The sequence below is a fragment of the Elgaria multicarinata genome, chromosome 7, assembly GCF_023053635.1.
Source record: "Elgaria multicarinata webbii isolate HBS135686 ecotype San Diego chromosome 7, rElgMul1.1.pri, whole genome shotgun sequence".
In the NCBI taxonomy this organism is placed as follows: Eukaryota; Metazoa; Chordata; class Lepidosauria; order Squamata; family Anguidae; genus Elgaria; species Elgaria multicarinata.
The window spans coordinates 92251779-92274470 of NC_086177.1; positions in this window are offsets into that span (position 1 = coordinate 92251779).

Here is a 22692-nt window from a genome sequence, read left to right on the forward strand (position 1 = left end):
CCCTTTTTTAGATGAATTATTCATACGAAAGTACATAATTGTGATTCACTAATTTCACTGCAGTTATAAAATGAAATCTGTAAAGGGGCCGCAAAATAGAATACTTTGAACAGACTTTAATGGGGTTTGCATAATGAATAGCAGAAGAGGAAGCAAGGGATACTCCATAAAAGGGAGGTCAACTAGCAATCCAGGGGCCAGATGCAACTTCCAAACCCATTTTAATCTGGCCTCCAGCAATCCTACTACACCTTAATCAAGGGTACAGTGAAATGTTTGCCGACAGTTTGACATATAGAGGTGGCGTGGGTGTGGGTTCAGGAAGTTATGAAACAGAAGTGTGGAACCTCTGTTCCATAACATCTTTAGTATTACATCTCTATTTTGCACATAATGTACAAATATACATGTGTGTGTGCCAAGCATACGATTGCCTTGAAGCTAGGAAGCCCTTCTAGATGCAACTGGAAGGAGGATACCACAACTCAAAATAAATAAACTGTATTTTGCGGTCTACGACAGAACAAATGTCCCCCTGCCCTATGGTGCATAGTGCCCAAAACAAACAGGCACACACCATCACCTCTCGTCTTGTGGGGAAACGGGATGAAAACAGTTCTTCGTGTTTTACAGCTGAAAGATTTAAGGAAACATATAAAAGGTAGCACAATAAAGACAGAACTGTAGCATCACCACCAATGGTATTATTAAATGCGGCTATAAAGGATGATGATAATAAGGCAACAAGAAAAGGTCACAATTATTCTGATAGTCACATCAGACACCAGCATCACATCAAAAAACTATGGTATGCCCTTTAGAAACGACCTATCAAGATACATCCAACTCCAACATCCAGAAAGCAGTCATACTTAAAACATGTTCAATAGTCAGGAAATTTCTGAATCGGTAAAACAGCATGACTTGGCAAAGCCTGTCATGTCCAACTAGAAAAACCACCATGAGCAAGAAAAGGGAGATAATAAACAATGTTATTCTATCAAAAACTGAGTGTGATGTAGTGGTTAGAGCATTGGACTGGGACTGGGGAAACCTGGTTCACATTCCCAGCTGGACATGTGAGGCTCATTGGGTAGCTTTGGGTCACTCACTGACACTGTTCAGATGACACATTAAGCCATGGTGGTTAAGCATTTTGAGCTAAACATTATGGTTTAGCATGTGGTATGAACCATTGCTAACCATGGTTGCTACATAACCACAGTTTAAACACACTCACTAACCATTTGCTGCAAAAAGGGTTAGCAACCTAACCATGACTTAGCATGTTGTCTGAACAGGCCCAATGACTCTTACTCTAACCTACCTCCCAGGACATGGAGAGGAGGATGATGCGGAGGAACATGTATGCCACCTTAGTTTCCTTGGAGGAAAAGGCAGGATAGAAATGTGATCAATCAATCAATCAATCAATCAATAAATTACCCACACAAGCATGTTATTTTTCTTTCTTATGTATCTTTTCAGAACATTTAATCATATTACCTGTGATGCACATATAGTTACATATCTCTTGAACAGTGTGGAAATAACTGGAGAAATTAAGGAGATGCTCTTATATGTATGCTAGAAGGAATATTAGTAAATGAGAGAGCTTTGGCTATTGGGCGGTATAAAAATGTAATAAATAAATAAATAAATAAATAAATGATCTGAACCAAAAATGTGTGTAAAAAGGGAAAAAAAGAGTGCTGGCAGGTAATTTGTTAGTTGCTACGTATTATGCTACAGATCGTTGCAGAAAGCAAATAAAACTGCAGATGCCCCATGAAACCATCAATTCAGGCTTTGTGCAGAAAAATGTGGAACATTATATGCACAAGTGGTCCGTTTTCACTCTGCCCACTGCTTTTACTATTACTTATGACTATAAGAAGGAGGCAGAAGAGAAGCTGCTGCCCAAGATGCCACTATCTCTGGAGGAGCAACAGGTAACACCACCGCTTGGACTTGATGGCCTTGTAGGCCCCTTCCAACTCTCCTATTCTATGATTCTATGATAAAAGCATCTGAAAGTACTTAATGTTTTTTCCCCTGGACCTCAATACATTATGCATTTCATACACTCACAATTACCAATTTCTCTTTGATTTTCAAGACACAAAAGATAAAACACAAAAGAGGGGTTCATTGTTTGCTATTGACATTAATGCTTTTTTAAAAAAGTAAATAACTTGTAGTGTAAAGAGCATCTTCAGGGTTATCTCCAGACTATTACCTTCCATCAAGGTAGGATGAATTTAATTATTTCTGAACTCCCTTCACCAAAAGTATGTTTATGCTTAGCCTTCAGTATCTGATGATGACAACTACACAATCCCCTTTGACAGCTTGTTCCGTTGGCCTTGAATTGGAATTAAGTAAGTGTACAAAGAAGGGGAAAATAGAGTTCTGCATTTAAATAACATTAAGACTTTAACTCAAACTGATAAAAGCCAGGTTATTCTGTTAAGTCTGTCGCCCCGTATTACCATAATTGATTGCATTGTGTGACTTCTTTCTGCTCTCAAGGCTCAAAGCCGAAGTGCCTGCATTGAATTACCTAGCAAAGTCAAAATGGCGTAGAATTATTTCTTCCTCCTCCTCCTCTTCCTCTTCTTATTCTGCATTCTTATTCTTATTCTCCAGCACCCTTTCAGTACCCACAGCCCAAACCATATAAGACACCATTAACAAAACTAGCAAACAAATAAGAAAAGTGGAGTGGGAGAAGGAGAAGGAGAAGGAGAAGGAGGAGGAGGAGGAGGAGAAGAAGAAGAAGAAGAAGAAGAAGAAGAAGAAGAAGAAGAAGAAGAAGAAGAAGAAGAAGAAGAATTAGAAGAAGAAGAAGAGTGTGTGTGTGTACATGTGTGTAGAGTTTCCGGTGAGCCAAAAACCCCACATCCTCTCAGTTCCCAAAGTGGAGAAGGAAGCCTTGTCAACTAGTTTTAATTGTTTTTAATCTATTGCTTTTAAAAAAATCTACCAGTTTTAATTTGTTAACAATTTAATACATTTTTAGCAGTGTAAGTTATTTATGCTTATATTGTTTTGATTTTATCTGTATGCCACCCTGATATCCCAGGGATAATAGGGCGGGATATAAATATTTTAATAAATAAATAAATATATTTTAACTTACCTGGATTCTCTTTTATATGTTTGTTTGCTTATTTCATTTCTATATCGCTCAATAGCCAAAGCTCTCTGGGTGGTTCACAAAAGCTAAAACCATAAGTACATCATAAAAATGTAATCTGAAAGCTTAAAACCACACTATAAAACCGTAATACAAAAGTACAACCAGAAAAAAAAAACAGAGCAGCAATTCAGAGACTTAAAATACAGATTTAAAATTGCAGAGTTAAAAGACTAGGATAGCAAATTGCTAAATTACTGGGAAAATAAAAAGGCCTTCACCTGGTGCAAGAAAGGGTACAACGTAGGTGTCCCTCTAGCGAAGGGCTGGGCAGTGGGGGGGGGCAGTGGGGCCAGTTGGTACAGGCCAACGATTTTGAGGGGGGCTACTCCAAGTCCCCTTGGGCAAAGTTGCTTGATTTTTCTGTTGTTGATGATGAATTTGCCCAACGTAAAGCATTTCTGAGTGTGAAGAAGTGATGTCTTATATACATCTTGAACAAAAGTGCTTCCATTACCTTTTTTTATAAATCGTTCCTGTTCATATGCATTTAGAACTGATTAAAAAAGACTTAATGAGCAGTTTGAAATGGGGCCTACATTTCCCATCTGGCCTAGGCCTACTACCAGCTTTGCCTAGCCCTGCTCTAGGGAACTCATTCCACAGCCGGGGCACCACAGCAGGAAAACTCCTCCTTTTCATATGGCTCAACTTCTCTGCCATTTAAGAAGGGCAGTGGAAATATCACCTGCACCACTCATATTTCTGACAACATTTTTTATTATTCTGCAAGAAAAGTTACATATCTGGCTAGGTCATCAGTCCTATACCCTGAATGGCTCTGATAAAATGATAAATTGTCTATGTAGGCCTGCTGAAGGCATAATATGTTATTTATATCCTGCCTTTCCCCCCTTCTTGCAAAGGAATGCAATGTGGCTTTCAAAGTCCTCCTCTCTATTTTATTCTCACCACAACCCTCTGAGATAGGTTAGGCTGAGAGTCAACGATTGGCCCAAAATCACCCAGTGAGTTTCAGGGTTGAGTGGGGAATAGAAACCAGATCTCCTGAGTCCCAGGCCAACATTCTAACCACTACACCACACTGTGCTGCTTTTAATGATGTACTGGTTTTAAATGTTTGAATTGGTTGTATGTATTTTATGGTGTTTTTATTTGTGTTGTATCCCGCCTCAACCCAGAGGGAGAGGTGGGTAACAAATTATTATTATTATTATTATTATTATTATTATTATTATTATTGAAACAAAAAAGCAGATTTTTAATTTTTATTTTTAGCTGATAATTGCTTTGCAATTTTAAAACTCCAGTTCAGGGCATTTTAATCTGTAAAAAGTCAGATTATGCGGATACCAAGTCATCTTGTCTGCCTCCTGAGGAAGCTGTATAACGAACAAGTAGCAACGGTAAGAACAGACCACGGAACAATGGACTGGTTTAAGATTGGGAAAGGAGTATGGCAGGGTTGTATACTCTCACCTTACCTATTCAACTTGTATGCAGAACACATCATGCGATGTGCTGGGCTTGACGAATCCAAGGCTGGAGTTAAAATCGCAGGAAGAAACATTAACAATCTCAGATATGCAGATGACACCACTTTGATGGCTGAAAGCGAGGAGGAGCTGAGGAGCCTTATGACAAAGGTGAAAGAAGAAAGTGCAAAAGCTGGGTTGCAGTTAAACCTCAAAAAAACCAAGATTATGGCAACCAGCTTGATTGATAACTGGCAAATAGAGGGAGAAAACGTGGAGACAGTGACAGACTTTGTATTTCTGGGCGCAAAGATTACTGCAGACGCTGACTGCAACCAGGAAATCAGAAGACGTTTACTTCTTGGGAGGAGAGCAATGACAAATCTTGATAAAATAGTTAAGAGCAGAGACACCACACTGACAACAAAGGTCCGCATAGTTAAAGCAATGGTATTCCCCGTAGTAACCTATGGCTGCGAGAGCTGGACCATAAGGAAAGCTGAGCGAAGGAAGATAGATGCTTTTGAACTGTGGTGTTGGAGGAAAATTCTGAGAGCGCCTTGGACTGCAAGAAGATCAAACCAGTCCATACTCCAGGAAATAAAGCCAGACTGCTCACTTGAGGGAATGGTATTAAAGGCAAAACTGAAGTACTTTGGCCACATAATGAGAAGACAGGATACCCTGGAGAAGAGGCTGATGCTAGGGAAAGTGGAAGGCAAAAGGAAGAGGGGCTGACCAAGGGCAAGATGGATGGATGATATTCTGGAGGTGACAGACTTGACCTTGGGGGAGCTAGGAGTGGCAACCACCGACAGAAAGCTCTGGTGTGGGCTGGTCCATGAAGTCACGAAGAGTCGGAAACGACTGAACGAATAATCAACCAAAATTGTTTTCTCTCAGAAGTAAAGCCTACCGAAGTAGGATCCAAGAGACAAATCTACATTTTATCAGACATATGGCTGTCATCAGTAACAAGAGCTCTGCATCTTCTACTCCTCTTCACCTCCCATAACATGTAATAAAAGAGAGAAGTCATCTCTTTCATTACATGTTACTCACTGCCTGTTCCAAAGTCCTGTCCTGAGAGCACCACTACTGCAGAAGTGATATCCTGCAGTTCTGTTTTGGCAAAATGTCTGCAAGAAATTCAAATGAAGTTCAAAGAACTTTGAGAAAGTTCGTGAAATATGTAGGTGTGCCCAGTGGAGGTTGGTGACTCTGATGTCTTGGGGCAGTGAATCCATTTTGGGTTTCAGCCAGAATCAGTCAACACTTTGGATAGCTATTTTGGAGCTATTTTGAAGCACCTTGTATAGCTCCTTTAGAGCTCTGACTGAAACCCAGAGTGGATTCATTGCCCACTGGCATCAGAAGCACCAGCCTTCACTGAATGCGCCTCATTTTGTATGGACTGAGACCACCCTCTAAATACTTATAACAACTTTATGGCCATCTGAACCCAAACAACTTTAAAAAGGTGAGTAATTACACTCCAATTGAATATTCACATTGACATCAAACGCACTGATGAATCAGTTCATGGTGTGGGTGTTTTGAACCCCTTCTCATCCAAAAGAAAATGATTTCCTGAGCAGTATTCATAACAATATGATGATTTTCTGCTTTGAGCCTCAGTAGCAGGGTTACAGTATGATATGACGGAATCAGCCTCCTCATGTATCCTGGTTACATTAGATTACATTACTTCTGACTGGCTGAATGAACAGGGTGAAAGACATTTCACTGCAAGATAGGCATGTATATATATTTCCCAGGACTTGAATTTTGATTTAGATTCACCATTGCGGAAACGGGCTCTCCGTAATGTTAGCCAGAGCTTTCTGAATTAACTTGAAGTGACTCACTCTATTTCGGGTGGCTGCAGGCTGCATTTCCATATCCTATACTGTACTTCATGAGTGAAAAATAGAATACTTCCAAGGTGGGGATTGATGATTATGATGGCAAATCAGCTGCCGTGCCCTTCATTTACACTTAGCCTGCTCTTTGCAGCCCAAATGAGTTCATGTCATAGCCCCTCTATCAAGCTTCGACAGAATTAACGCAATATGTTTCAACTCAACATTTAATGGCTCAGTTACTACAAACCCAAATGGATTCCTCTGTACTTTTGATGCTGGAGGCCAAACCGAAACTCAGCTCAACAAGTGCGAGCGGGTGAATAAAGTTTCCATTACTGGAAGAAACTAAATGGGAGCAAGCCAAGGGTTAGACAGGTATATTTATAGTTAAGGGTGATGGATGTCAATCCCCTTATAACAGAATCCATTGCTTTAGCAGAAAGTGAACACTGATTCCGTGTTCCTCGGATTCAGACTATCAGCTGTTCCTTCCTTGCTTCCTTTTCTTTCTTTCTGTCTGTCTGTCTGTCTGTCTTTTTGATTGATTTAGCACTTCATCCAAATCTCGGGGTGGGGGAAGAGAGGACCTTCCAATTGTTCTAATGGGCTTGATCAGGCATTTGATGAACCATGAGAGCAATACAGTCCATTCTCATGTTATTCGTCATAGTAGAGCTCATTAAATCTTCACTGTAGATTCACCCTCTGTTCGTTTTCGTGGTTTCCAACCAGTGGGAAAGAAACCAATAACATCTTACCCCCTTTACAGTATGGAGTTTGACTTTAAAATAATTGAGCTCACAGCTCAATGAGGTGCACTGATATATTGGCTCTTTAGTGCAACTCATTTATCCTTTTCACTGCTTTGGCCTGAAATACATCAGCTGGCTATGGATTAGTTGTTCATTACACCATGAAGCAGTGATTATTGAATAGCAAACATTCCCATGGAAGATTATCAACACTCGGGTCACCTATATTTAGGGCACAATATGCCATTTTACACACTGTTCTATGATTTCCAGTCTAAAGATGACTGCTTAAGTGAAGATACAATATGGACCAACCTAAGTTAATACTCTGAATATTTTCCAACACTCCTGAGACCTTAGTTCCAACATCAGCTTTAAATTGTAAGACCTGAATATTACCAGTCACAGTTGCAGTTGTGCCACAGCTGTCTATACCATTCTAATTCCCTGGAATATTTGTCCCATCAAGAAAAGAGCACCAAGGCTGAATTAGGAAAGAGTAAAACGTGCTTTGTTGTTGTTGTTTAAAATTTCCCAGTCCTTTAATAGCATTGACAGAGGTGATATGGGGACAGAACTGGCATCTGCATTTATATATTGCTCTGGAAATTAGAAATTGATTCTAGGGGTGGGGGGATCTGTCAAGACAATTTCCAATTACTTCTTCCCTTCCTCACTTCCATGTCCACTCCATCCCAGTTCCATGAAAAGGATATTATAGAGCTGGAAAAAGTGCTGAAAAGGGCAACTAAAATTATTAAAGGGCTGGAGCATCTCCCCTATGAGCGGTTACATCAACTGGGATTGTTTAGCTTGGAAAAAAGGAGACTAAGGGGAGACATGATAGAGGTGTACAAGATTATACATGGTGTGGGGAAGGTGGATAGGGAGACATTTTTCTCCCTCTGTCATAATACTAGAACCTGGGGTCATCCCATGAAACTGATTCGTGGGAGATCCAGAACAAATAAAGGGAAGTACTTCTTTACACAGCACATAGTTAAATTATGGAACTCACTACAACAAGTTGTAGTGATGGCCACCAATCTGGATGGCTCTAAAAGGGGGTTGGATAAATTCCTGGAGGCGAAGGCTATCAATGGCTACTAGCCCTGATGCTTGTGAGCTATCTCCAGTATTCGAGGCAATAAGCCTGTGTGCACCAGTTACTGGGGAACATAGGTGAGAGGGTGCTGTTGTACCATGTCCTGCTTGTTCATCCCTGTCCGTTGGCTGGTTGGCCACTGTGTGAACAGAGTGCTGGACTAGACGGACCCTTGGTCTGATCCTGCATGGCACTTCTTCCGATTGCATTTCTATCCTGCCTTTCTTCCCTTGTGGAACTCATGGTGGCTGCAGGCGGTCATAGAACCATAGAACAGTAGACTTGGAGGGGGCCTCTGGGGCCATTGAGTCCAACCCCTTGCTCGGCGCAGGAATCCACCTTGAAGCATGATTTTGTTCTGACTTTATACTGTTAGTTTTACCCTACCCAGTGCCTGTTTACCCTACCCTGTGCCTGTTTGCTTTCTCTTCCCCTGCTTATTGTTTTATTATGATTTTATTAGATTGTAAGCCTATGCGGCAGGGTCTCGCTATTTACTGTTTTACTCTGTACAGCACCATGTACATTGATGGTGCTATATAAATAATAATAATAATAATAATAATAATAATAATAATAATGGAAACTGTATGCATTTTTGTGTACATTTTTCAAATAGATACATTAATTGATACATTCATAGATGTAAGCCCCCATTGACTATCATATTTTTGTGCACATTTTAAATATGTATGCAATATTTTATATGTATTTCTCAGAGCTAATCTCAGATGCTCCTCAGGGGTACCTTATTTTATAGATAACTAATGATTTGAGACACTACAATACTTTTACCAGGTGGAGTGGGGAAAGTAAAATGCAGCATCTCAGAAATGAAGAACCTCCCCGTCCCCCAATGAAAATGTAAAGTAAAATGGCATAAATTCTGAACCATCAATCACTGTCACCCAGCACTTCAGAAGTGGCAAAATATTTTGAAAATCAAAGGGCAATGTTTTGGAACATGAAAGTAAAGAGGCTTTCAGAAATCAGAATTTCAAAATTGCTTTAGATAAAGCATATAGTTTTTTCGTAGCACACTCAAGTTCTCAGTCATGAAATGGTGGTTTCTAAGTACATATCTGTAATATATACTTAATCCTTAGAAAAGACCGATTTATCAATCATTCCTTAGGGAACCCCAGGAACTGACTGTGAGAGGACTACAAAACCTTATGAGATGATTTTTAGTGCCCTCACAATTTACAAGATTCAGGAAAAGCAATAGCAGTTAAACCAATATACATTTACTGAGTTGGATCCAGACTTGGTCATATTTAGAGTAGACCCATTGAAATCAATTTGACTTAAGGTAGTCATGACTAATTTAAGTGCCATTTATTTCAATGGGTCTACTCTACATAAGACTAATTCTGGTTCCAATGATAGTGTAGGTATGCATCTATTACTGTTAGTATTGGCAAGAAGCTTGAGCATTAGTTGTGGTGGAACCTACTGGGGCTCAGATACTTGCTTTGGTATGTCATGTACCAGAACCAGATCTTACTAGACCTCCAAATTATTTGAAAAAAGAGAGAGTTGTGATTCATACATGCATACCTGGCTTTTGATAGAGCGTTTAACTTGAGTCAGTGTGGTGTGGTGGCTAGAGTGTTGGACTGGGAGTTAGGAGATCCAGGTTCTAATCCGCACTCGGCCATGGAAACCCACTGGGTGACTTTAGGCCAGTCACAGACTCTCAGCCCAACCTACCTCACAGGGTTGTTGTTGTGAGGATAGAAATGGAGAGGAGGAGGAGGATTATGTACGCCGCCTTGGGTTCCTTGGAGGAAAAATGGTGGGTCCTAAATGCAATAATAAATAAATAAATAGTCAAATGGATTTTCTATGGAGCTATTTGTTCAAAGTTTCTCAGGAGACATGTCCCTAAGTTCTACCAACATTTTTAGAATGTTTTAGGATGTTTTTAGGATGTTTTTAACAATGTATATTATGTTTTAATTTAGTTTTATGCATTTTATCTCTTATAGTTGTTTCCCGCCTCGATCAAAATGGAGAAGCAGGTAAGAAATAATTTATTATTATTATTATTATTATTATTATTATTATTATTATTATTATTATTATTATCCAGCAGTAATCCTTCACATTTTGCATCATTGATTTATGGAACTCATTGCCAGTGGATGTGGTTATAGCTGAAAAGGAGATCAGAGAGATTCACAGGACAGCCATGTCAATGGCTCCCCTGGGGAAGGGATGTAGCTCAGTGGTAAGGATGGGTGAATGAGTGATATTTGACCTCATCAAGTCTCTACTTTTCTCACCCTGATGCTTTTGCCTCCTCGTTCTTGTTCATGACATTCCCACCCAAAATAAGAAAAATGCACATTTTCCAGGCACACACACAAATGCATGCTTTCCCCCATTTGTTAAAATCATGAAAATGTGTCCTTTTTGGAAAAGGACACATTTATTAAAGCATTATTAAAGCATGTATTAAAGCATTGCCAGGTAGGGCTGAGAAAGGCCCCTGTCTGAAACCCTTGGGAGCGTCAACCAATCAGTGCAGACAATACTGATCTAGATGGAGCAATGCCCTGATTCATTATAGGGCAGTGTCCTATGTTCCTAACATCTCAGCACTGACAAATAGAGCTTTTAAGTGATTTCATGGCAGCAAAGGAAAAGACACCCATCAGTGGCTAGCTACGTTCACCCTCAGTCATCTGAGCTGGTCTCAGGTTAGTTTACACTGTGCAATGTAGCAACTGGGATAACAGAGAAGTGTCCATTTCTATCTGTAGTTGAAATGTATGCTCTTGTGGTTGCAGCTATCCTCTCTGTGGTAGTAATGGCTACCATCAACTCACTTTTATGGTTGCCAACTGATTAGGAAAACAACAACATCTGGGCTGGCCTGTTCTGATACCTTTAATAGGAGCTTCATGTGCAGAAACCAGCAGGTAACACTTTCAAAACACTGAGATTTTTCTCTTCTGATTTCCTCATGCAAAGCTGCGATGGCAAGCAAAGTTGCAGTGGGTGGTTGAAAAGTTGGCAACCTTACAGCCTCGCCTTGCCACCTTTTCCTAGATGTAGTTGATTCACACTTCTGTTGTTATCTTGTCTCACTAAAATAATACATATGTTGGGTAAAGCAAGAGGAGCTGTGAATCTTATTGATGATGGGAGGATGTAAAACTATTGAAAAGATATTACAAACCTAGGCAGATATTCATTAAAACTGGAACAACAGAAGCTAAAACACCAGGGAAGGAATAATCCGAGGCACAGATATTGATCTTCGGGAGAAACCTGGAAATCAATAAGGATATAAAAAGTTTTTTATGTGAAAATGAACAGTAAGCTAGATACAGTTTTGTAACAGAGCACAAGTGCTCAGACTTCAGACCTGAACCTACAGCATCTCCACTGTAGATTTCGGTTGTTTGTTTCTGCTTACCTGCGTTGAGAATATTTATTTATTTAGTTATTTGTTACATTTATATACCGCCCCATAGCCGAAGCTCTCTGTGTAATGTAGTGGTTAGAGAGTCGGACTGAGGCCTTAGCTAGACCTAAGGTTTATCCCAGGATCATCCCAGGGTCATCCCTGTTCCTGGGAGCAGGCAGGGACAACCCCGGGATGATCCTGGGATAAACCTTAGGTCTAGCTAAGGTCTGAGAGTTGAGAGATCCAGGTTCTAGTCCCCACTTGGCCAAGGAAGTTCACTGGGTTACTTTGGGCCAGTCACAGATTCTCAGCCCAACCTACCGCATAGGGTTGTTGTGAGGACAAAATGGAGAGGAGAAGGAGGAGGATTATGGGCTCATCTACACCAAGCAGGATATTCCACTATGAAAGCAGTATATAAAAGGCAGGAGCCACACTACTGCTTTATAGTGGTACTGAAGTGCACTGACAACTGTTGGGGCCCATTGAGACATACTATATACCGCTTTCATACTGCTATATGCTGCTTGGTGTGCCCCCTGCCCTTTATATACCACTTTCATAGTGGAATATCCTGCTTGGTGTAGATGAGTCCCCCGTATGCTGCCTTGGGTTCCTTGGAGGAAAAAAGGTGGGATATAACTGTAATAAATAAATTTAAAAAATCTGTGAAAATTGCATGTTTCAGTCTACATTGTCACTGCTCCCAGCTTCAGCTTCTGCAGAAAATTCAAAGACCAGTTTCAATTCTGGCAAGTCCCTATTGTTGTTTTTCTCTCTGTTTGAATAGTTTCTTAATTGATGCCTTTTTAAATTTACAGCTCTGTGTGTTTTGCTCACAAATGCCACATGGGTCATGACATTTGTCACCTGAAAGCTGCATAGGGCTGGTTCACATATCTGTAAGGGCTGCATGTGTACTGAACCTGTCAATGTTAGTTTCTCTCAGTTTCTCATTCTTGCAGTTCAGTTCATCACAAACTTTGAGATTTTATTTCCAGTCTTACATTTAGTTCATCTCAAACTTTTTAAAAAACCATTCCATGAAGATTTGTACACATTTTTCTTTGCATTTTTCTTTACATGCATTTATGAATGCAATTTTGCCTAAATGCAATTTTTCCCAAGCAATTTTATAACTTTTTTAAAAAATTATCACTTTTATGTTCCACCTTTTTTCCTCTTGCACAGAACCCAGGGTGGCTTACGTGAACCTTCTTCTCACCATTTTGTCCTTACAACAACCCTGTGAGGTAGGATAGTCTGAGAGTCAGTGACTGGTCCAAAATCACTCAGTGAGCTTCATGGTTAAGTTGGAAACAGAACCTGAATCCTGTGAGTTCCAATTCAGCACTCTAACCACTACACTGCACTATATCTCAGTAGGCTTATAGTCCTGTTCATCAGATATATGAAGTTTATCGAGTTTTGAATGTTATTTTCACTAATATACACATTTCTGAAAGCATTTTTGGATTGGGGAACTCCACCACACAAAATTTAGAGAAATGGGAATTTTTAAGAATGGAATTTTGGATGGCAATGCATATTGATTCAAAAGTGTAAGTTTACATTAATATGTGAACACAATGAATTTCTACCACATTCCTACACACACACACACACACACACACACCTCATCTATTTCTTTCATTGTGGTATCATAAAGTGGCACCATTGCAAAGCAGTTTTTTGAGGTAGTGTGAAAATTCTCCCACCGATGCTTGATCTCTGATGGTTGATTTGCCGATGTAAGTATCACTTGATGTTATCCATGGTCCACATAGCTCAAAATGCATTTGGTGGAAAGGAGAGCGAGAGACTGAGAGCAATTCTGTGATTCCTTCACTATCACACATAGGGCAACCAAATGCCAAGGGGGAGAAAACCCCTAACTTCTCCATGCTTATGAAGAAGGGATTATTATTTTTTTGCAGCTGGAGTATGTTATGAAGTCGTACGTAGCTGTACATAATGGCCAGCATCCAATGCTGCCAGTCTGCCTGCTCTAAACACATTATGCGAGTGGGAATAACCACTAGCACAACAGGAAGGAAGTAATTGTTAGAGCAATCCAGAAAACCACCCACAACTACCACTTCCAGAATGGCACAAGTCAGCAGAGTTCCCTTCTGCAAGCTCTGCTGACTTTTCCCATTCCAAAAGCATTAATTTCAGCTAGTTTCTGGTTAAGGAGCTTCCTGTTGTCTTAGCTTCCTGTTCCACTAATGGTCATTCTCGCTAGTGCTGCAGCAGCATCACCCCATCTACAATAGTGTATGAAAGATGCAGGAGCCCTGGTCTCTTTTGTATGGGGACTAACTGCATGCAAACTTCACAGAGTCAACAGGGAAGGGAAATGGTAAGAATCATTGGGCAGATGTAGGATGCTGGATTCATGCAGGGCAGAATCATTGATAGGCAGGGACAGTAAGATAATGCAGATGTTCTATGGGTGGTAGACTATGATGGGGCAAGGTCTTGGTATGTAAGGTGTTCTTTCTGCGTAGGACAGGGATGGGGAATCCATGGCCCCCAGGTATTGCTGGACTACACAGTGCTGTCTCCTGGTTTCAGGAGGCCCATGGGCAAGACACCCTCAAAGGCCCCTCTCACTCAATCAGCTTACTTCCTTAATTCCACTGTCATCATCATCAGCTGCTGCTCCTCTTCCCATAATTTCTACTTGCTTCCAAGCAGAGAGCCAGTGAGCAAGAAGCTAGGACTACTGTGTGTCACCACTGCTGTTTGCTTGCTTGCTTGTTTGCTCTCTCCCTCTGGCCCAGACTAAGAAGTGGGTGAACAACCAGGGCCTCACCTACACCTACCACCCTTTCACAAGAGAGGAGGGGTGGTTGCGAGTTTTCCCGCTTGCACGATTGTAGCTCACAGGGTACACGTGAGGGAAGTTTCCCGCTAGTAAAGGAGAGCCGTTGCAGGAGAACGTGTGTCCCCTGATGGCACTTCCACATGCGGATCAGGTGAAGTGGGCAGGAATACTCAGAAGACCCAGCTACAGGGATCTTTCTTTTATGAATCAGAAGGGATGTGCATGAACGCAAAATCACAGCTACACATGGTGCGGATAGGATGTCCAGCAAATATGCAATGCTGCACAGAGATAAGTGTTGTTGTTGTTGTTGTTTTAAAAAATACACATGGTTGTATTTTTTACACAACATACCGATAGCCAATCAAAAATTGCTAAAAAATAGTTGGATGGTCCACTCTCACACACCTCCAAAACTGCTGGACATGCCCCTGACATGCCCCTCAGCGAACATCCTGGCTGTTCGCTGAGCCAGGAGCTCACTCCAAACAGCAACAGCTTTGTGAAGGGTGGCACACCAGCTGTGGATGTCGGGATTCTAGTGAGATAGCCAGAAGAACTGCTACAAAACCAGTCAGCAGTATTCCTAAATAACTAAAGGGTTAACCCGAGATCACAGCGGGATCAGCTGTGCATCATGTGGTCTGGTAGGGACGACTTCGATATTAATCAGGGATAAACATCTGGTATAGACACAGCCCAGATTCTATTGGTGAGGAGGAGAAGCAGGTTGGTGGATTCATGTCAGCAGGCCTCCTGATGAGGGGTGAACCATGCCAACCATTGATGCCAGCCTGGAACTATGGTTGCCATCATCCCATACTATTGGTCATCCTGGCTGGAACTGATGGAAATTGTGGTTCAACAACAGCTGAAGGTTCTCCACCCTGGTGTAGGCCACAAACCCATTTTAAGTGGAGAAGTAACAGATTCACCCACTACGGGTGCTGTGTTAACTCAGCATTATTGGAAAAATGATTATATTTCAGGATTTGAAATAAAACAGGTCAGCCACCCAAAAGATTGCGTAAAGAGTCTTGTGTATGTTCTTACTAATTTAGAAATAAATGATACATGTAACCTTAGCAAAATGCAGTCAGTGAAGTCCCTGACAAGCAGCAAGCAGATATTTCTGGATGTGAATCCTACAGCAAATTGATATAGTATGCACAATGAGATGTGACATATTTAACATAGGATTTAGTTTAAATTAAATCTGCTACTTTTGAAAATCTTCTGATCTTCCAAAGTGAAGCAGGCACAGCCCTGATCTTTTGCCATCTATTGCTCAGTATTCCAGTAAGCAGTCACTAGAGCGAACCATAACTTTGCAGTTAAATTATCAAGACGTGTGTGTGTGTGTGTGTGTGTGTGTTATAAATGTCACAGTCAAAGCAAAAAGAAACTTTTCTTATTTCTGGGTCACTCTTGGCCTGGCCTCTTGCATTCTGTAGTCACTGGAAAATGTGAGCACGGCGCCGATTTATTCTCCTTGAAAAGTTGTTTCTTGTTTTCTTTCAATCTAGCAAAAAACAGTTTTCCAACATTTCTGGCAAAGATTGATCTGTGTCCTCTAATCCACCTCTATTCCTCACCATTAAAGAACCTCAGGTTGTTTACATTAAAAATGGAAGACTTATAGGGAATGCTTCAGGCTCCCTGGGGTATCTCAAGGCAGCTGCTATGTGATTGTCTAATTTCTAATGCTCAAAATCCCCTAAAGGGTGTACACTATTTGTTAAGAGAACTGTCAATCACTGCTCCTACCTTTGTTTGTTGTTGTCAAGTGACCTCTGCCAAAAACGGGAAGGTTGCTAATGCTAGCACATAGAAAGTAAAGTTCTCATTAACCTTGATAAAGTCAAGAGCCTGAGCTCACCACGGCACTTCAACATTGACTTGGGCCTCATCTACACCAAGCAGGATATTGCACTATCAAAGCGGTACGAAAGCAGTATATAAAAGGCAGGAGCCACACTACTGCTTTATAGTGGTATTGAAGTGCACTGACAACTGTTGGGGTCCATTGACACATACCACATACCACTTTCATAGTGCTATATCCTGCTTGGTGTAGATGAGGCCCTGGAGAAAACTCACTGGAATGTTCAGAGCAGAGCACTTTGGTAGGGATGGGAGAATCCGTCAGTTTCACTTTCTCTTGCAATCATTTTTTTTTAAAAAAAACAACAACCCGACAACAACACACATCTCAAAATCTTTTCTCTCTCAAATATGGACTCTGCAAATGGTCAAAAACCAACTGAACTGAAATTTTCTTCATTGGAAAAAATGCTAACGATCTTCCTATACAAAGGTGGTTGGCGAGAGTGTGGGAAATGACCTTGTCAGAAAAATTAATGTCAGCCTGCCCGCACTTTAAGTTTAGAAAGAGAGGCCCTTCTCATCTGCCCACCAGTGAGAGAATTTAGGTGGGTGTCCACCAGGGAGATGGCCTTCTCAGCATTGGCTCCACACCTGTGGAACAAACTCCCATCAGAGGTCCACCATGCACCATCCTTGCAGGCTTTTAGAAGGCCTTAAAAATGTTTTGTTTTACCATGGCTTTGCATGATGAGTACTGTTTTGCTGCTATTACCCTTGTTGTTCTTGATGATTTCATTGTTAGCTTTTATTGTTAGCTTTTATTGTTTAAATTGCTATTTTTTCTTTGTATTTATTGCTTTTAATGATTTAAACTGTTTTTATGTATTGTTGTTAGCCGCCTTGAGAGGGCTTCTGCCCTGAAAGGCAGCCAAGAAATGTTATAAATAAATAAATAAAGAAAGAAAGCAACACCATAAACTTGTGAGGGTTTTTTCTAGTAGCTTCTGCTATTGGGCAGTATAAAAATGTAATAAATAAATAAATAGACAAATTTAAGGGGATACGGCTGGGATGTCCTGCCCACCTGTGTCATCTCACCTTCACCTGAGTTGCCCACAAGCTACCTGACAGGACTGTCCACACCACTAGCACCCAGGACCACTTCAATCCCCGCTGTGCTAATGATATGTTTGAGGGTTTAGGTCTACTGCTGCTGCTCCTGTCTTGCCTCTTCTTCAGGCCCCACAGCTCCAGCCCAGCAACCTAGCCCTCAGTTTCCCATTCCACTGCCACCATTTGTTGTTTTCTCCTCAGATACCTCCACAGACCACACCAGTTGTTTGTATATATAATTGGAATTTATTAACTCAAGTAAATGCGTGTATAAACTTAATGGTTTCCTCAGTTCAAATGTGTATGGTTACAACGTTCTAAGCGTATTGGTTTCTGTCACTTCTTTCCTATAAGGTTCCACTACAGAATACTAAAATCATCCACTTCTCTCATATATCACTGTTTTCTCACAGAATCATATACACATTCCTTAATCACTCCTACACTCTCTCTACCCTACTTCTACCCTTCACAGAATCCTAACTCTCCCTCTCTCTCATCATACCCCCTTACTTAACTGTCTGTATATAAAGCTAAATTGCTCCAGCTTCTCCCACTCTCACATAGCCAATCCAAGCACTCCCCCACCACTATCCAATCAGCACTCAGTCATTCAACCCCCCCTCTTCTACTTTCATACTCAACCTGTGCATAGAAATTGTAAGTACATTGAGGCCTACTTACTTCCTGGAACTTTATACATAATATAAACCATTAACTTTGCATGTATTTACATTTATGGCATATAAGGCAGCAGAACATCACAACGGCCTCCTTACATATATCAACCAATCCCTACCTCTTTTTTCTCCACCAATCACCCATGTTTCCCTCTGGAGGGATTCTTTAAGACAGTTAGAGATGGAAGGTTGAAAGACTGTATTAATTTGTCTGATTCAGCTGATTAGACCTGTACAGTATTTTAGACAAGATATTTCATTGGAAGTTTTTCTTTCTTTCTTTTGTGTGTTTGTGTTGTTACTACCTTGAGACAGTATAATGTTGTACTTCAGTTTTGATTACAACTTGTTTGTTTTCTTTCTGTCTGTTAATAATTATTTTAACAAAAACAACAAAAATCTATCTGCACCAGCCAGATTCAATGGGTACAGCTATCCTCAGCTTGGAGAGGATCATGTTGTACAGGTCTGTTAAGGATGAGGATCCATTCAGAAAAAAGAGGTGACAATAATAATAATATTTCTTACCCACCTCTCCATTTTGATTGAGGCAGGGAACAACGGAAAGCACAAAGATGTTTGAATACACAGGGATACACACCCAGACCTTTAAGAGCAAAGTACTCAAAGCTCTGGACATAGTTGGATGAACCTGTCAGTTTCACCCACATTCAATTTTTTATTTTTATTTTTTTTAAATCTCAGGTGATTCCCCCCCCCACACACACACCCTGAATATGAACTGTGCAAATATTGGTAAATTCTTATCAAATCTGAACTGAACTGAACTTCTCATGCATGCCTGGGCTTAGGCTGGACCTGTGTTACATGTGGCTCCTTATGCACAAAAATATATACTTCATAACTGGGAAGGTGAGGAAAACCAAATTCGGTTTCCAGTGATGATAAGCTATAGGAAAGAACAGTTAAAGATCATCTTCTGTACTTTTCCATTTTCTTTTACTTCACTCTAACAAATCCTTTCCCATAGTATTTGTCAGAAGATGCTGTTTCAAAGATGACTTCACACTCTCACTGTGACAGCCAGCATTCTTTGTCTTTTGTCTCTGGTGACACTTGATGTCCTCGTCTCCTATGCTGGACTGTCATGCTCCATCAGGGAAGCCATCATCTGCTCTGGGCAATGACTCCAGCGAGGAGGAAAAGTGTGGAAGAGGTGACTGGACCACATCTGGAACTACAGTTGGCTTCAGGACCTTGGACAGCAATTCTTGAGCTAGTGAGTTACTCCAGCACTGACTGAGAGCAACCGGCAGGGTTTTCTATTGAGGCCAGGAGAGTCTTTCTGGAAGCTCCACCCCTACTGGGGCTGCAAATGGCTGTTAAAAGCCCAGCAGCCATTTTTGTTGTTGCAGGCATTGGCTTCTCCTGGGTAGTAAAAGTTGGAGAAGCTAAAGGTCTCCAGTTCCCTATAGGAGCCTGAGGTCCACTCTTCCAAATCCTGGGGCAGTGTCACTTCCGGTGTGGGGGTGGGGAGAGCGAGAGTTGGCTGGATAGTACATGAGTTCTAAGGCAGTGGGCTCAGTTCAGGAGGGTCAAGAATTGGTTCTGGTGCCTTTCCAGAGTGACTGTCCCTGGAGGCTTCAGTTTCTGAGTGCTCTTGGTCCTGGGCATCACATTGACAACTGTTCTACATTTTATTTTGTGAATAAAGCTCTTTTTAGTCTTGTAGAGGTTTATGAAGAAGGGCTCTCTGGAATGGATTGGAGAGGGTGGGAAAGAAGAAGAAATAGAACGCTCTAAAATATTTGCATATTGGTCTAAGGTGAAGCTAGGATGAAATATAGTCTTTGTTTGCTAGCTAGAAACAGCTGCAAGAGCCTCATCCCTTAATTTCTTGCTGTCAGAAGGCAGACAAATTGCATGGGGTTGGCAGGGAAGTCTTGTTCATAACCAATTAACATCTGGCTTCCCTAATAACAAAGGTTTTACCTTCAGTACAGTAAAGATCTTTTTCTTTCTTTTTTCTTTTTTTAAAGAGAGGGAAATATGCTTAGAAACTACAGTAACAATGCTGGCAATTAGTGTAAGTGCTCCTGCTGTTCAAGAAAATGTGCAGATCCAGTTATTTTGGAAGGCAGCGAAAAAAGCTACTGCTATAAAGAAGGAAATATGTTCTGCAGCTTTGTAAGTTCGGAATTAATGGCAGCAGCATTGCACCCAAGTAGATACTGCAAATGTGACTGTGATGGAGCACCATTGCAAGAAGGGAGCACTAAAGGTGAATGTAAGCTAACTTGTGCAAAACACACACCTCCCTTTCCTAAGCAGTCTGCTTTGGAAAAGGGGGTAGCAGAAATGTAGGACACTTCTGAACTGCATGCTTTGGTCTAACTTTTGTTCCTTCTTTCCAGGGAATATGAGGAATTCTGGGAATTGCAGTTCTGTGTGGGAGGATCTCAATCAGAATTCTTGATTGTGAATGAAACTACAATCCCCAGGATTCTTTTGGGAAAAGCTACAAGAATTATAGGGGTATGAAATCAACTGAAGTCCCCACTATAGAAATGCCTTCAGGCATCTTTGTATAGATGCTTTTAGGGCCAAACTTTCCCATTATTCAGCGGTTTCCTTAAACTTTGGCATGGGGTTGGCTACTGATAATACAGGCTGATTAATGGGCTCTCATCTCAGCCATGTTGACACTAAGCTGACATTTAGGGTGGGAGAAGACTGTGAAACCAGTTGGCCAAGTGTGAGCCAAGCAGGGATGGCCAAAACTATCAATTGTGTTTTATCTCTCAATTTCCCATTTTCCCTATCTTAACTTCAGTCAGGTCTGAACATCTTGAGCAGTTCACAATGTTTGTGTACATTTCTCCTAATACATGCATTTTTGTACACAATTTCCCCAACATAATGCATTTTTTCAACTTTACCACCAATATGTCACATTTTTGTGCACTTCCCCTTAATAATATACACACTGGAGAAATCCATTGCAAAATTTGGAAACATGAGAATTTTGAAGGATAACTAAGCTTTGATGGTTCAAAAATGTGAAATTAGATAAGTTTGCATTAAATTTTGTGAATCCAAAAAAAAAAATCTTCACATCCCTAGGGCCAAGAGACCTGAAAGGGAGAGATTTCTTTCAAGTTAGAATTAGACCAGATAAAGGTAAAACTTGGTGTAATATCATGAACCAAGGTTCATTGCCTCTGCCACAATCTTGATTTTCAAATGGGCTTTATGTCAAAATGGGCTTTATGTTATGTGTTATTCAATCTGATTCAGCACAATGAGATCCATCACACTAGTGATTTATTGCACACTCACCATGCCTGGTATGTGGTTTTGCAGTGCGGTACTCACATGATGTTGTCCCTGTCCTGCACTCATCTCGCCTCTTCCCCCCTTTTCCCATATTATTTTGGAGTGTGGAAAGTCCATTTTTTTCCTCCATGCACAATAAAACCACTCCTCCTTCCCCAAGTAAAGCTGTCCTCATGCTATCAGCACATCCTAAGTTTTTTGTTAGGGGTGTATGTGTTGAAGGGCAGTCTCACTGACCAAAAAAAGAGGGTGGGGCATTTCTCTCCAGTGTGCTGTTTTAATTCCTTTCCTCATTCTGCTTGGGGATGTGTGCCGAGCAGTGGAACAAATGAACAGTCAATCGTACTTTCACTGTTCCAACTCACACTCTCTTTTGGCTTCCCTCTTTTTTCCACCCACTGTACAGGTGCTCTGGTGGAATTGCACAACTACATCCTGATGCCTATCCACCCTGATGCCTACCTGATCGCTCAACCAGGAAAGGAGAGGGAGTGTAGGGAACATCCTGCACAGCTTAAATGGCAGAAACAGGTATGACTGATAAAGCCCCAAATCTCCCATATTATCTCCCATTAAAAACTCCTTTCTGTTTATTGTGTTGTTCCCCAAAGGCAGCCATCACTGATTGTTGATTGCTAACAACAACCCCTTTCACTTATATTGTTTGATATAATTCTAGGGGAAAGCATTGTGTGTTGTTTTTCTGTAATTGCGCAGTTCCGGGCTGCCATGATTGCATACTGTTGTATTTGCACAGAAGTAAAAATAAAGAAATAAAAAATGGAGCAATACGAGGAACTGCAAGCCAACACAGGTGAAAAGATGCAACAACGCGTACACATGAAAGTGTCCAGCATTTGAGGCACTAATGAAACAGAGGTGGATAACGTGGGGGCAAACCAGAACAAAAGTGTAGGTGTGGTGGAGCTCAATATTTTCCAGTGCCAGGTCCCAGCTGTCCCCCACTGAAACCAAAACCATAATCAGTGAAAGTCGTTTTGATTACTCCTTCAATGGATAAGATTTCTTAGACTGTGCCTTTCTCAGTCAGCGGCACCTTGCTCTCTATTTGCAGCTATTGGCAATACATACAAACAAGAACAACCAGAAATTGGATTCAGTTTTGTGAATACAGCAATTCTAAATGCTTCTCTGGAAATTCAGATGGCC